General features: G+C 47.7%; 2 protein-coding genes across 4 annotated transcripts in view; one reads left to right on the top strand and one right to left on the bottom strand.

The window, feature by feature from the left end:
- The window catches only part of LOC144127807 (uncharacterized), a 1,292,097-nt gene that overhangs the window by 350,195 nt on the left and 928,308 nt on the right, over positions 1-13,594 (top strand). The gene's annotated exons all lie outside the window — the stretch shown is intronic.
- LOC144127808 (CD151 antigen-like) overlaps positions 1-13,594 on the bottom strand; it is a 275,341-nt gene that overhangs the window by 70,740 nt on the left and 191,007 nt on the right. For both annotated transcript variants that reach the window (XM_077660742.1, XM_077660739.1), the window contains exon 3: positions 12,647-12,846. The gene's annotated coding sequence lies outside the window, so the exon portion shown is untranslated. The remainder of the gene's footprint in view (positions 1-12,646; positions 12,847-13,594) is intronic.

Raw genomic sequence — 13,594 nt, 5'->3', positions numbered from 1 at the left:
GAACCGGCTCCTGATTGCATTGGCGAGATCTTGTCTCCCTGCCTGGCTCCCTTCCTTATTGGAATTTTATTGCTGAATTTATGGAGGACTATGGTAGCTGTGCAGTCGTTATAGATATCTTGCAGTATTTGTACATAAGTCTTTTCCATACCTTAATTCCGCAATGCCTGTACGATTGCTGAGGTTTCCATTGTGTCAAGCGCTCTAGCGTAATCAGTGAAGGCTATATATAGGGGTTGGTTATACTCTGCGCAGTTCTCTATTACCTTATTGACAGTGTCTATACTGTCGAGTATCTTTTACAAAAGCCTGCCTGATCATTAGTTTTCTTGAAGTTTAAGGTTGCCCTGACTCTATTGCCGATTAACTTTGTATCTACTTTGTAGGCGGCGGACAGCAAGCTGACCGCTCAGTAACTTTTGAAGTCCTTGTCGTCTCTTTTCTTATTAATTATGATAATGTGAGCATTCTTCGAAGTTTCTGGTACGCGCCAGGTAATGAGGCATTGCGTATACAAGGTGGCTAGCTTTTCGAGCACAGCCTTCCCTCGGTCCTTCAAGAGATCTCCTGTTACCTGATCCACACCAGCTGCTTTCCCCCTTTGCATTGCTGCCAAGGCTTTCTTTACCTCCTCTTTCTATAGTGGCGGGAGGTCGCAGTGCTGTGCGCTACTGCCTCTGCCATTAAAGTTCTTTTTTTTTCAAAACCCGGTGAAAATTTCCGCAACACTGGGATTCGAACTTCGGTCCTCTTGAACAAGAGGCGGTTGCTCTTCCTTTGCGCAATAGCTGCAGCCTCGCGAAAATCATCATATTGGCTGTAAATATTTAGCATGAAGAGGCCGGTTAGCTCCTCCTCAATTATTACGTCCTCAACCCACATATAGATTTATACAAGACCGGTGCCATGAAGGACTCAGTGCAAGATAGAACTGATCCCTCGAACAGATCGTGGCTGACTACAGGTAACACTAAGGACGGGCCAAAACCTGATCAGTGTTGATATACGGGGTGTTCTGAAAGCTGACCTCTATGTGTTCAAGAGACACTGGGCGAGAACTGCGCGAAAAAGAAGGGACAAGCGAGAGGCACACAGGACGAGCGCAGTCGGAAAGAGGCCTTCACGTGGTATACCGCATTACCGAACTTGACCGTCTATAGAAGCTGTCATGGCTGCCTTCTGTAGCTCATTCTTATGGGCGCCTTTCATACCGCACTCGCCATACCGTTACCCGTACGCCAACTTTCACCGCAGGCGGCACGAAGCTTTTACAGACATTGAAGCTAATTCTGAACTGCCAGCAACTGAAGCGGGCAACTATAAAGGGCGCCCAGAGTGAGCGAGCCTGGTCCGTTCGTGGAGGCGTGAATAATTGACAAGCTTCCCTTGGCAGCAGGGGACAACTTCCGATCGCACGCTCCTTTCATCTTCCCTCGTCTTCGGGCTCTTCGTGCGCTTCTTCACTTTTTTAAGGAGGGTCTCGGCAACCGCCGTCACGACCGACTGAGGGTACCCAGACGCTACTAATCTTTCCAGTTGACTGTTCGCACGATTTCTCCAGTGCTGATTCCAGGCAGAGCTTTACAATGATGCGTTTTACGACCTTTGAATGAGCGGAATGATACTGTAGGAGCTGTTTTTTTCACGTGGAGCATATGCCCGACACACACGTTCCTCACCAAACTTGACGCGTATGTCTAAAAACTGCATATCATGCCGCATATCACTCATAAAGAACCTGGCGGAAGACGAACTATGTAAGCTGATAGCCTTGCTTTTTAGCCAAACATAAGGGTAGAACGTGTTGACGTCCGTGCTCGAAGCAATACGTTCGACCATACACAGTCGGGCTAAAAGCGAGAGCGCGCAATGGTTAACCCGTTGTTTAAAATTTCTCCCATGGCAAAGGGGCTGACTACGCGGTCTTTGCGTAAAGAGGTAAAATATAAAAGCTTGGTGGTTACGACTGACGCAGGCCGAACTGGGAACGAGCGCGCGTTATTCTCCTGTCGCGTGAACGGCAGTCGCAGCGGCGGAGCGGTGGGGCAGTGGCGACCCCACTGAGGTGCGGCGGGAGGCGGAAACAGACCCCATTGCGAAGGCCGTAAGAAGAGAAGCGCGCGCTCCCCTCGAAACTGGCCGTGGTGCCCTACCGACGCTTCAGAATTCCGCCGCTACGGAAGGAGCACGGCGCTGTCGTCGCGCGGCAAACTTTAGGTTGGTGTCCCTATCACGCCGCCGACGCTGCTGCTGGGGTGCTAGGAGCGACAACTGGAAGTTACAAAAGGAACGTCAGCGGATGACGTATTCATGGGCGGGACCCAGTCCCAGAGCTGCTTATTTTTGTCTGGTGCCTCGCGTGTACGAGTTGAGGGCGGAGAGGAGGAACATAATTTTCAATCGTCTATATCTTCGGTGTTATTGATGCTAGCTTAAATATTCTTGTGTTGGGGTGACGAGTGATGAAATGACTATCTCTCGTCTGCTTTACGTAATCTCAATTAATTTATTGCATAGTCCGTTTAAGGGTATCGGATTGGATTCCAAGAGAAGGCAAGCGTAGCTGGCGGCGGCAGAAGGTTAGGTAGGCGGATGAGATTAGGAAGTTTGCAGGCATAGGTTGGGCACAGCTAGCAAAGGACAGGTTTAATTGGAGAGACATGGGAGAGGCCTTTGCCCTGCAGTGAGTGTAGTCAGACTGATGATGATGATGGTGAACTGCCGCTCGCTCGCTGCGGCGGTGTTTTTCAGGTATCCACTCTCTCAGGTCCCATAATCCAACCGGGCGACGCTTACTAACTGTAACCAGCTGACGCCTGAGTCCACTCCGCGTGGTCCTTGGCGGCAATCGTGGGAGCGATCCCCCTCGCGTTGCTCGGAGCCACCCCGAAAAAGTATAAGTGTTGGTTGCCAGAAGGAGAGACTTGCTGTCGCAGTTGCTAATCCAGATTCTATTTATTACAGTTGCACAGAGCGGGCCAGCTACCACAAAAACGCCAAAGAGGCATTCCTCTGAAGTAGAAGGCTTCATAAGAAGTGCTTCCGACTTACCGCCATGGCACAACATCGGCGATGTCGCCTGCTCGCGTTTGCACGCGCCGAGAACGGTGGCCCGGTCTTCCCGTGCGAAATGCGCCGGAGCCGACGAGAGCGTCCGGCGGCCACAACCTCTCGCCACGCTAGTCGGATCCTGAAGAGGCTCGCCGCCGCTCCGCGGAGTTACGCGCAGCCGTCTGTGGGTGGCACTCAAGTCCTTGCTTCTGTTTGCCCCGTGAGGGGTGCTTGTCAAGACACTTTTCGGAGTACGCGTCGTGCGCACCACAGTGGCTCCACTGCGGTCTTTCTTTGTTGGTTTTTGCTTTTGTTTTTGCGCAACCATCTCTCGAAAATGTTCGTGCGGTTTCTAAATTGTCGGGGCGGCTGGTGGACCGGACGAGGTCGCAAAGGGATGCGATGGGCATAGTCGAATTAGGTTCCTCCAAGGCCGTCGGCGCTTGGCCGGCTTCACGACTTTCCTTCAATAACACTTCTGTTGGGCCCACTTGGTGCATTTCACTTTTCACGGCCCGCAACGGCGTCCGAAACGCCCTCATGGACTTTCATTTCGGCACGCACCCGTGAAAATCTTCGGCCAGTACCCTGACAACGACATGACAAACGTTTTCTTCGATACCTCACTCCTCGTCGGTGTCCGCTTGTTGGCCCGGACAATCGCACACGATACGAAGTATACTTCGTATCGTGTGCGATGTACAGACTGGCCCGGTTTTAGGCCATCCTTGGAAGCGTAATTTGCGGACCTCAAGAAACCATCTCAAATAGAGGGCATATTATGTCCTCTCTCGTTGAGATCATGCGGTATGCATGCATGTACGCCAGGGTCTTCTATCGACGTTGAATTCGAGAGGCTGCATGCAGTCCGTCCGCACGCCGAAACAAAATACAGAAGAACAAAATCCACATACGATCTCGCCCTCTGTCGCCGAGCTCAACGAAAAATAAAGCGCCATCTCGAGAAGTTAGGGAAGCAGCGATGGAGACAGTTTGTTCATAACTAGATGCACGCAAGCCGCTATCGCGAAGTTGGCATGCTGTCAGAAGCTTGCGTTCACTACCGCAAGGGAGGCACCCTTTCCGTGCCCTAGCCATTTACAAGCGCCGTTCTGAAGCAAAGGCAGCCGAAGAGTTCTGCAAAATAGTTGTGAGGACGACTTAGACGACATCACCCAGCTCAGAGGTTTTTGCGCCACCTTCGCAAAACGACCACTATGACTTGCTCTTCACGACGCTTGAGAGGCGTCCCTCTTGCCTCGTGTAGGCATTCATCTGCATATGGCCCTGATGGCATTTCTTACTCGACTCTCTCTCACCTTGGAATGGGTGGTCGATCTGCACTGCTCATTTATTACAATGGAACATATATGTTTCAGTAACGTTCCAGAATACTGGAAGAACAGCCGCCTTGGTTGCTCTTGTGATGACCCCCATAATGCGCAGGTCCACACGGGACGGAGAGGCAAAGAGACACCGTATGGCTCAGTTTAAACAAACAGGTATATTCAATAATTACACATGATTAAGGTTATACATCAGAGGCTGGGGCGTCCGAGCTTACGTGCCGACGACTTCATGGGGGCGATGGAGTGGCTCCGGAGTTGGGCTCGAGCGGTTGCTGGCAGAAGCTGCACGCCGTCGGGCTTCGGCGCTGAAGGCCCTCTTGGCGAACGATGTCGTCCTCAGCTCAGACTGGACTGGACTGCATCCGTTTACATGTGCTTTTAAGCACTTGATTAACAAAGGACTAAGGGCGGTCATTTCCAGTGGCCCGCCCAAAGCATCAATTCTCCAATCAAAAATAACATGCGAGATGGGGACAACCCCTTGGGTTGGGCTTAGCCTCGAACCCAGAGTCTGTTAACAATACAAACTAAATAAACAACAAAAACGCCACCACTCTCTCAAGTGAGAGTATACACAGGCTCTCTCTTCGGAGCTAATCCTTGCCTGTCCGCCATGACAGGTGTCCGTCACGGCCCTTCTGGGAATGCGCTTTTGTTCACGAGGCACGGCGGGAAGCTGTGGGTGCCTTCCCGGCGATAGCCCATGTCGTAAGGGGAAGGAGGGGGGGCTAGGGCTTTCACTTGGGCGCACAAACATACCACCCCACTTATGGTCTCGCCCCCTTCACGTGTTGAGTCCGAGGGAAAGAATGTTGTCTTCGCGGTAGCGCATAGCGTCGGCTGTGGTACGGCGCGCTCTGGATCGCTGACAGTTCCCTTGTCCTGGAATGTGCCCGGGAGGGCCGCACCTGGAACGGCCACGCAAATTGGGGAGGATAAAGCCTGTTTCCCCGCGGCGGCGGCGGCGGGTCCGGTTGGGTCCGGTTGGGCTTAAACCCCTTCGTTCCGGTCGTCACTCAAAGTGCATGGCTGGGTAATTGATGATGCCGCTGTTATCTGGGTCTCCGTCTACGCCGCGCCGTCGAACGTGGATCCTCGTAGCACACACAAAGAATGTACCTCGTAGCACACAAGGAATGTCACACTCTTTTGAAGCCCTGAAAGCCTGCTTATGAGTTTACCTCATTGGGCCAGTTGCCCTGGCAAGCTGTGTTAGAAAAGTTATGGAGCGAATGGTGCTGGTGAGGCTTGGATGGTTTCCAGAGAGGAATCCCCTTTATTCGGGCACAATGACCGGGTTCCGAAGGAATGGTCTTCAATCGACAGCGTCATCGACCCCGTTGCGATGGTTGAACATGAAAACGCCCCCGCAGACTTGCAGCGGCTGACTTGGACAAGGTGCTTACAACAACGTCCCTCATGATGCCACTCTTGAATCACTTGACGACTTGAGTATTGGCGGCCGGCTGTACCTGTTGATTGCAAGCTACCTTTGCCGCCGCTCAGTTTACATGTCAACGCCCGACGACGAGACTGATCGTCATCAGGTCTACCGTGGAGGTCCACAGGGGGACTCCTCAGCCCAACGTCATTTGACGTCACGTTGATTGCATTGGTGAGTGGACTGCCAGCTAAAGTCCACATGAGTGCATATGCTGATGACATCTGCATCTGAGCTTCTGGTTCGACGCGCTAACAAATGCGTGCGAGATCGCAACGAGCTGTGTGACCTAAATAGAGATACCTACGGCACCAAGGTTCGCTCCAAGCAGCGGAAAAGAGTGCTGCGGTTGCATTCACGCACAGATATGTTTTCCGCTACCCGATAACACTACACGGAGCGCAGATGGCTGGCATCAGAGATTCTTGGCATTATCATTGACCGCGGTCTCTCATGGTCGAGGCACAATCAGTATATGGTAAGGAAAACACTAATTTTTGCCATGTCCTACGCTTCATAGCGGGCAAGAAATAGGGTCTAACGGAGCGCTCCCTACTGAGACTTTACTATACTCTCTTTATAGCCTGCATTCGATACCGGCCCCCAATAATATCTAATATGAGCATTTCCTGCTTGCGGTCTTTAGAGAGCGCTGAAGCGCAGGCGATCATGGTATGCTCGCATTGCCACGGCGCCCCTCTAGCGAAGGCATGATTTTGTGCAATATAGATATACTTGTCACACGAACCTCTGTGTGTGCATTTACGCTTACTTATTCGACACCGTTATGACCCACTAACAATGTTTCTGAATGACTGGCCGCACAGCAGTTTTTCAAGTGAACTCTGCTGCCTTCTGTGTCAAATGTTATCAGACTATCTGCTTCCATAAAATTACGCCAAGCCACCGCGGCTAATGGCTCAGCCTTTGCTATGCCTGCATGTTCCCGGAATAAATAAATCCATGGTACAAGTCAGCGCATTGAAGCAACTTGCTCTGGCGTACATCCGGCCACAATATAAGAGATAAGTTCACATATACACGACGGATCTGTGTCACCAATGACATTTACAGCAGCTGTGCACCCGTATGGTGATACCCGTTCGGCAAATGACCCTCAATTTTGTTATAGGATATATTTCAACATCAACCGCTGCTGACCTTGTGTCCCTCTGGGAAGCGATCCGGCTAATTTGTGGGGAATCACCTCAAGAGTGGTATATATTCACAGACTTTGAACCAGCGCTAAAATTTTCAGGACGGTGGGCACTGGGCATAATCCTTTTGCCTTAATTGTGCACATCCTCATCGCAGCGCAGTCTCAAACCAGCGCTAGCATCAGCAACCATCTAGAAAAAAATGCCATCGACCACGGACCGACCACCCACAACCCGTTCCACGTGCGAGTCGTGCTGACGCAGCATCTGGAAGAACCCTGAAACCAACAATCATCACCGAGAACCTGCGCGGACCACTGCGCATGCGGAATGCTACCTGCGCCACCGCAACTACACAGTATATATGGCCTCCCCGAACGTAATGCTGACACTGGGCACGGCGGCACTACCGGCATGCGGTGGCATAATCCTTTTGCCTTCATTGTGCAGGTAAGGAAACAATTCGGAAAATGTTTCTGTTCAGATAACCGCTTTCTACTAGTGCTGCAGTGCCCGCAGCTTCAGAGTTTAGTGCATGATACTGTGGTGTATGCGGGAAAATTGCTACTTTTAGGTGGAGACGTTGAAACTAACGCTGGCCCTGACCTTCAGCAGATTGCAAAACAACTCAAGGACATAGCCAGTGACATAAATGACATAAAAGAAAAGCAACTTACAGAAATAGATAAGAAACTAGATGTATTGTCGGCATTAGAAAAAAAAAATAGCGTCTTGCCACAGTGAAGTTTTCCGCATAGATAAAATAATTGACAATCTAGAAAAACGGATAGACGATTTGGAAAATCGCAGCAGACGATGGAATCTAATAGCGTATGGCGTAGAGGAAGTAGGAGAGAATACTAAAACCCTCGAGCTGGCTGTTAATAAAACACTTATACAGGATACTCCTGGGCTCGACCAGATTGACATAGAACGAATCCATATAATAGGAAGACCACAGAACAACAAGCACCGACCGACCGGTTATATTTAAACTATTTGCCTCGAGACAAAAAACAGCCATATTGAAAAACAGTCATAGGCTAAAAGAAACGCGATTCTATAGTGGCGAAGATTTTTCGCCTTGAATTCGTGATATCAGAAAAACCTTTGGGCGAGCGCGAAAGAGGAGCGCGACAAGAAAGAAAAGGTATCCTTTGCGCTCGACAAATTGTTTATCAACGGCTGCGCATCCGTCTGGGGCTGTGATAAAAAAGGAGCGTGTGTCACTGAATAAAAATGATGCGAAGCATGACCAAGTACCTTTAGAAAAAAACGAACTAAGCCCACCAGTTACTTGACACAGCACACGGTCAAGGACATGTCGACTATAAATATAAATAAAGTCCAATCTTTCGAGAACGTTCTGCTTGGTCATGAACATCAACCGTCATCGGCTGTGATAAGCACTCGAAGTTCTCTTAATGGCAATGAAGTAAAATGTGAAGATATATTATCAAATACATCTTTTCGTTGCCTTCAGGTGAATGCACGGTCTGCACTGAACAAAACGGCTGATATTGAGTATTTGTTTAATCAACTGGATATTGTTGAAGTGTTTATGGTTACAGAAACCTGGTACACCTGCGATAAAGAAGTAATTAGTATACCCGGTTACAACTCATACTTCATGACCAGGTCTTCAGGCCGTGGTGGTGGTGTTTGTACTTTGGTAAAAAGTTGTATAAGCTGTGATCCTATGCCAGAATTCTGGTGTGTCACTGCCGACTATAAAATAGTGTGCTTAAAGTTTGACCGCACTATTATTGCGGCTTGCTACCAGCCTCCTCATGTCCGCACTGCAGAATTCATTTCCTTCATTGATCTCCTTTTAGCTTTTGTGAACAAGAATGGTTTCAGTGTTACTTTAGGTGTAGATTTTAATATAAATCCGCTTTTTGATGACAGCAAGGCAAAGAAATTTATTCCACTATTCTATGCAAGTGGCTGCGTTAATACAATCGCGGCCCCTACAAGGGTTATACTATTCGTACAAAATCCCTCATTGACCTTTTTACTACAAATTTTGAAGAAGAGAGCTTTATGTCCTCTGTCATGCGTTATCACCTTAGCGACCATTTTCCGATATTGCTCGGAGTGAAAACACATATTAAAAGAAAGCCGCCACATACCTACTTTTATCAATCCATAACTGAAGACAACCTTGCTGCTTTCAGACAGACTATTGTAGACCTGGTCAGATGTGCTCACTGTAACAGATGTAGAAGCTGCTTATGACTATTTTTTTTGGACAAATTTAAAATTATTTATGCTGAACATTTTCCATACAAGGTGTACGTATCACCTCGGAAAGGGCACAAAGAGTGGATGACGTCACGTCTGCTTCAGAAGATACACTCTAAGGAAAAAATGTACAAACACTTCCTCAATACACACGATCCGGAATTATTAATAAGGTACGAAATCTTTAGAAATAAGTGAACTCATGAGTTAAGGTGTGCTAAAGACTCGTATTACTACGGTAAATTTGAATCGTGCAACGGCGATATTCGAAAGTTATGGCACCAGATTAACTCTGTTATTTTACGCACACGTCAGATTAGCTCTCCTCAAGAAGTACTTGTTCAAGGGCAAAAAGTAAGCGGACGCGAATTAGCAGAGGCGTTCAACCAATATTTTGTGACTCGAGAATACCAAAGCTGCTATTAAACATAACATATGAGACTCTCATCAGGCCCAGTACAAATTCTATGTACTTAAATCCAACTACATGTTCTCAAGTACTCACAGCATTTTAAAATATGAAGAATAGCAGATGCCATCTTACAGATGATTTGCAGATTCGGCCTGTAAATCATGTATTGGATATTTTAGCCCCAGTTTTAGCACATATATTTAACCTAAGTCTAGAATGCGGAGTGTTTCCACGGCGCATGCAAACTGCTAAAATTACAGCTCTGTATAGAAAGGCGATAAACTTTGTATTTCGAATTATAGACCAGTTTCAGTGCTGCCAGTCTTTTCTAAGGGATTGTAAAAAGTCATTCACACTCGAATAGCATGCTTTTGTGACACATACAAGATAATAACAGATTCACAGTTTCGTTTTATTAAACATAAGTCAACAGAGACCGCATTACCCAGCCTGAAAGAGTATATCTTGCAATGTTTCGAAGACAACAAACTTTCTCTAGGTGTTTTCATAGATTTTTCGCGGGTCTTTGACTACATGAGTCATAACCGACTCTTGGCAAAACTCTTTTACTACGGTCTCAGAGGTCCTGTTCATGCACTTCTGGCGACTTATATTGAGCACCGCTTTCAGTTTACCAGTATTAATAGCTTCCGATCCTCGGTAAAAAAAAGTAACCGCTGGCGTACCTCAAGGCAGCATCCTCGGGCCTCTACTTTTTAATTTATACATTAATGATATTGTTAATATCATTAATGATATTGTTAATATCATTATGTATAAATTAAAAAAGCCCTAATGTGAAATGTGTTATGTATGCAGATGATATCTCACTTATTTTCTCGTCAGTCACAGGTGAAGAAGGCATAAACCAGGCAAATAGAACATTGAGGACACTACACGAATGGTCACTTACAAATCAGTTGAAAATTAATGCAACTAATACAAAAGGTGTTATCTTCAGACCAAAAAATAAATGCATTACGACACCATGCGATCTTATGCTTGGTTTGGAAAAGATTGAGGTTGAAGAAAATATTAAGATATTAGCGGTAAATTTTAATAGACAGCTGAGTTGGGACAATCATGTTGACGCTGTCATTAGTCAACTTTCTCGTGTGACGGGTATCATCAACAGGCATTGTTACATGCTTCCAAACAAAGTTAAGCTTCTCCTGTATAACTGCCTATTTATGTCCCGCGTGAACTATGCTCACCTAGTTTTAGGAACAACCAGTGTTGCAAATAAACATAAAATATATCTTCTACAGAAGAAGGCTCTGCGTGCAGTACTTAACGTCGGTTATGAATGAAGTAGGAACATGCGATCTATTCAACCAACTCAGTGCTGTAAAAATATTTGAAATGTACCATGTTAGGCTGGCTGTAAGATAAAAAAGGAAATAAAACAAAATATAAATCACATGAGCGACATGGCGCAAATTTCGCTAAAAGTACAAACTTACCCACAGAGACATAGCGAATTGTGGCACGTTCCAACATGCCGCACAATGTATGGTACCCATAGCCTAGGAAACACGTTACCCCGTCTTTTAAATAAGTTTATGCTGCAAAAGTTGAAGTGTCTTGAGTATGCCGCAAAGATATACAGGGTGTATATGCTACATTTTAGGTTGTAACATGCATATTTCATTGCTTCTTTGGAATTCTTTTCATGAAATGGCGTTCTTGAAAACCTCAGACGCGCTTTGTTCGCGATATTTTCTTTCTGTTCTTTTGTTTGTTATTATTGCGGTTTCACCCCCTATTTTGATTGCATATATGTTGCTCTTCATGTTGCCTGCTGCCCTGTGTGTAGGGGCCGAGGGGCACGTCAAGCCACACCTTACTGGGTTTTTTTCCCGCGACCCTCTCCACGTGTACCTGGGAAATAAATAATTGAATTGAATTGAATTCTCTACGCCACACCGCTCAGCAGTCACTGGCACTAGAGATCAATGAGCTGATTTCATCTGCCAAAGAAAAGGACACCGAATAGCATTTCGATGGATCCCTGGACACTGCGACGGGCTCGATGGAAAGGAGAGGGCAGATGCTGAAGCAAAGAGCGCTCTCTGCAATGGCCTCCATACAGTTCTTCCTTTCTCAAGACCAGACACTACTTGCCTTCTTTCGGACTCCATGAAGTGTGCGACGGCAAGGTTACTCAGCCCAGCCAGACGCTCGGCTCACCCGCCTTAAGAGACTAGATCCGGCAATGCATTATTTGATTGAGCGCAGAATTCGACTGCCTCACGCACGCTCGATGCATAGACTGCGCTTAGACGTCGCTTTGACGAGAAATTATATTTATTTGGACTGGCATGCACTCCGTACTGTTCCCTTTGTAGCATAAGCGAGACTGCGGAGCTTATAATAAAAGAATGTCCAGCAGATGCTCGCGAAGGACTAAAGTTCGCCGCTTCCTTCAAGCGTTTAGACAGCAGGGCACTCTCCGAAGCTCACTGCTAGGCGCTTGGCCGCAGAGTTCGAAAGCAGTCCATGCAATGCGAGCGTTTTCAAGTTTTTTTGGGCGACACGGGCATCTACTCGCGGCTCTGATATTATTAAAGCTGCGTAGTCATATTCTCATCTTTCTTCTCATCGGATCGCCGCCCATCACGACCCTCTCTCTCTTCCTCTTCCCCTCTCCCAGTGCAGAGTAGCTGACCAGATATCCATTTTTTTCAGGCCGACCTCATTGCTGTTCAAAATCATTAAACTTTTCTTTCTTGCCCAGATGCATCCTTTCCAGATTTTGTATCTTATTTGACCTCCTCTCGCAATGACTTATGAGCTGCATTACCTCTAGAAAAATTGTAGTCTGGAGAGGTTCAAGCTTTTATAAAATTTACATTACCACAATTTTTATGTACAGCGTATTTGTAACTTGCATAAGGTGCTAATGCACGACTGTTGGAGTAGTATTTGTGCCACATAGCGGCTTGGAGTGTTGTGTGCAGACTAAGATTGACTGATTGCGGTGCAAACTCACGTTGGGCGGCGGTGGCCCGGCGCTTGCCCACAGACGCTTCACGAGCGCCGTCCGGACGGCCTAGCCCTCAAAACCAGAAGATGGGTGCTGTTGGCGCCGCCGCTAGAGGGACGCCGCACGGCGGGGGGGGGAGCCGGGCGACTGCGCGCTGCGGGCACCCAGAGCTGCTGGCCTCGCTACTGCTGGCCATGCCGCGCCACCTGCAACACGCAGAGGAAAACACGGTAGAGGTCAGCGACCGCATGTCTTACTGCACAGAACTGCACCACAGCCGGTCTAGAAGAGCAACTTGCTCAAGACCTTGGACGTTAGGAAGAAGCACGCGCCTGAAAGCGAGACGGTCGATGGCCTGTGCGCAGAATCTTGCATCAAGGTGCGATTTTCAATAAAGTTTTCTTTCCTTAAAGACCCATTCCCACGGACAACCACAACATTAATTGAGTCAATGGCCATTTTCAGAATTGGCACCTTCAATGAGGTGTTCATGGGTGCATCGAGTTCAAGGGGAGGTGCCTTCGGCGATATAACCTTTTTAGCTTTTGGCCACCGCAGATAGTTTTTTTATCCCTGAAAGGCGTTTTCATTTCGCCTTGATACTGCTAAAGTAACCATCGGTGTCGTGTGGCAACTAGATTGCAATTATCAAGTGCTGAGAGCACTTTCTTCATGAATTTCCGATTGCGCCTATGTCTCGCCTGGTGGTGGTGGTGAAAACCCTTTATTGAATTAAAGAGGTGAGGCTCTTTGAAGAGCCGCGCAATGGATGGAGTCCTTATTTCGGGACCCCATTGGTCGAAGCCGCCAGCTTAGCTCTCTTGACTACAGCCTTTTGAGCCTGAAGGTCCGAGCAGCCAAGCAGTGCCGCCTCGCCGGCGGTGGCAGTCAGCCGCAGGAAAAACTCCAAATTCTGTTGTCGCCCCCTATCTTCATTGTCGTCATGGATCGAGT

The sequence above is a fragment of the Amblyomma americanum genome, chromosome 4 (genome assembly GCF_052857255.1).
Source record: "Amblyomma americanum isolate KBUSLIRL-KWMA chromosome 4, ASM5285725v1, whole genome shotgun sequence".
NCBI classification, from domain to species: domain Eukaryota; kingdom Metazoa; phylum Arthropoda; class Arachnida; order Ixodida; family Ixodidae; genus Amblyomma; species Amblyomma americanum.
Note: the sequence above shows the minus strand (reverse complement) of the source record. Positions and strands in the feature narration are given on the sequence as shown.